Source organism: Petaurus breviceps, unplaced genomic scaffold (assembly GCF_028583685.1).
Source record: "Petaurus breviceps papuanus isolate PSGF00001 unplaced genomic scaffold, PetGlider_PUasm1.0 37, whole genome shotgun sequence".
NCBI classification, from domain to species: Eukaryota; Metazoa; Chordata; class Mammalia; order Diprotodontia; family Petauridae; genus Petaurus; species Petaurus breviceps.
In genome coordinates, this window is record NW_027186296.1 from 28,628,915 (window position 1) to 28,632,005 (window position 3,091).

Sequence of the window (3,091 nt, forward strand, 5' to 3'; positions counted from 1 at the left end):
ATCTGATACCTGTGTGACCTTGAGCATCACCTAACCTCCATGGGCCTCTGTTTCCTCACGTCTAAAATGAAAGGTTGAACTAAAAGACTCTGAGATTTCATCTGACTCTTAGATCAATGATCCTCTGGGCAAAAAAAAAAAAAATCACTTCCTCTCTCCAGGTCTTAATTTCCTTATCTGTAAAATGTGGGAGTTGATCTAAATGCCCTCTGAGGTCCCTTCCGGGATCTGAGACCCTAGTATCGTCACAGCAGCTAATACGTATATAACATTTTAAAGTTTACAAAGCACTTTACATACATTATATCATTTGATCCTCATAACAACTTTGTGAGATATATATTTCAACTTTTATTATCATTATTTTATAGGTAATAAAACAGAGGCTTGGTGACTTGCTTATGGTCCCGCAGCTAATAATTGTCTGAATGAGGAGAGACAGGTTCAAATTCCATTTCCAAGTTTAGTGCTTTTTCTCAGTGTCACCTCTATGATGCAGCCACACACATGTGGGCCTGTAGGGAGCTTCAGCGTCACCTCAATTTCCCTTTATTTCCACTTTTGTATAAAACATGCTGGCATTTCTCGAATGCTGGGGAGCCTCTGTGGTCCCAGAGATAACATAGGTGTTTTTCAAAGTTCGTCTGTTGCGACACTTTAAAATATTTGCGTTCCAAACTTTCAAATCAGAATCAAATCCCAGACGAGCTGGGTTGCTGGGGAACACCATCCGTCATTAAAATGAAGCTTCTGTAAAGAGAGTGAGAGGTTCTAAATGAGTCTGAAGTGGTTTTTTCAGTGCATAAATGCATTCTCTACTTCCAGCAAGTACATTAAAAAGATAACCCCCCCCCCAAGAGAAGCCATAATGAACTACCATGTGCAGAGCTCTGTGCTAGGCATTCAGGGAGGAACAAAGTTGAGATAAGGCATGGCCCTTGTCCTCATGGAGCTTACACCTAAGTACTTAAGTGGGGGTGGCTGGGTGGGGCAGTGAATATAGCACTGGCCCTGGAGTCAGGAGGTCCTGAGTTCAAATCCAGCCTCAGACACTTAACACTAGCCATGTGACCTTGGGCAAGTCACTTAACCCCAATTGCCCAGCTTTCCCCCCTTCAAAAAGCAAAAAAAAAAAAAAAAGTATTTAAGTGGTGTTCTCACAATTGCTTCCAAAGAGGACCACTTGCTGGGAATATAACAGAGGACATTCATGCTTCAGAAAAGTGATTGAACTGCATGACCCTGAAGTTACTCTCCACTCTAAGAATCTACAATTTCATGGCTAGATGGGAAATTGGATTCCACCCTTAGAACCATGCTGGGCTTTGATAGGCCAGTTTTGGCCTTGTCTTATCCAATTCCAGACCTTCACAGCACTTGCTGGACATATCCAACTATTTCCCTCTCCAGCTCCCCATCACACATTGTCTTCTCCCATTAGAATATAAACTTTTTGAAGGTGGAAATTGTCTCATTTGCTTTTTATTTGTATCACTAGGCTAAGTCCAGGGCAGCAAGTGGTACGGTGCATAGAACACTAGATTGGGAACCAAAAAGACTCATCTTCTTGAGTTCAAAGCTGGTCCTCATACACTTGCTAGCTGTGTGACCCTAGGCAAATCACTTAACCCTATTTGCCTCAGTTTCCTCATCTGTAAAATGAGCTAAAGAAGGAAATGACAAACCACTCCAACATCTTTGCCAAGAAAACTCCGAATGGCTTCATGGAAAGTTAGACACGACTGAATAACAACAGGCTTAGTCTAGTCAGAAAATTGTGGTCTTTTAGAGTTGGAAGGAATTTAAGAGGTCTTGTAGTTCAGTCCTTTTCCTGAAGCATGAATCCCCTTTGTAATATTACCAGGGTGTGGTCATCTTTGAGGGCTTTTGTGGTGAAAGCAGCATTTGAGTACATGTCTGTAAGCTCTGTAAAGAATATAGTGCCGTGTTACACAGAGTAAGTACTTAATAAACATGCTATCTGTACCTGCAGATGTATATCTATCCATCTATCTAGACCAACGAAACTTTTTTGTATCATGAACCCTGTGAATCAGGTGAGGCTACAGATCCCTTCTCAGAATGTTTTTATATGTATAAAATATAAAGGATTACAAAGAAAACCCCAATTATGTTGAAATACAGTTTTAAGGTTCATGATCCAATCACTTTTCTTTCCCCAAAACATTCTAACATCTTGGTTTTTCAGTTGCCCCAAACGCCTTCCCCTGTGCTTCCAGATTCTGGCAGTGAATGAGTTTCAGTAAGGTCAGTTTGGAAGCTGTCTTTATCCTTTTAGATTATTAGGGGGTTAGGTAGGCATGAGACTGATTCATTATCACATTTACTTTCTATAACAGTCTTGGGAGGCACAGGAGTGATGGGCCATAAGCCACAGCAAATCAGGATCAGCTCGGAAGAACCAGGACCTGGAGCCTGTCCAGTGAGGCGAACTAAATTTACCTTTCTGGCCTTCCTTTCTTCACGTGCAGAATGAAGGGGATTAGATTACCTGATCCCAAGGGTCCTTTCCAGCTTTAAATATATCATTCTGTGATCTTATGGCCTATGTTGAGTCAAGTCCAGGGAGACAGTTCATACAGGAAGCCCTGAGCTTGTCTCAAAGGCATAAGCACAGAATTAGAGACAGAGGCATTAACAAGCAGAGACAATAAGGAAAAGCTCAAAGCCTAAAGCTACAGCTATTTCATCTCTGTCTTATTTTATTGCCAGCTCTACAGAGTATCCCGAACATAGTTTCAAGCTTTTAAGAGCTTTAATTGCTTAAAGCTGCACTGAGAATTTTGGGATATCATGTGTTAAAAAGCAATACAGTCTCATATATACACATACATGAATGCACCCACTGCAGTATACAGTGTTGTAAGAGCAAATATTTAACAACCAGCTCTCTAGAAAAGAAAATATTTTCACAAAATACTTTTCAATTTAATCCGCATTATTAACATTTTTTCCTTCACCACTTTAAACAATAAATCGAACCTGGTTTACAGTGTTTCCTTATTTCCAAAGTGAAAATACTTACACTGAAAATTTAACAATCAGCTTTCATTCGCTGGTAATAACACAC

The 3,091-nt window shown here is 40.4% G+C and overlaps 1 long non-coding RNA gene across 1 annotated transcript; it reads right to left on the reverse strand.

The window, feature by feature from the left end:
- Positions 1 to 327: 327 nt before the first annotated feature.
- On the reverse strand, positions 328 to 3,091 carry LOC138169047 (uncharacterized). Its single transcript, XR_011170256.1, has 2 exons — positions 3,047 to 3,091; positions 328 to 750 (listed from the first exon to the last, which is right to left on the reverse strand). It is a non-coding gene; the product is annotated as an uncharacterized lncRNA (long non-coding RNA).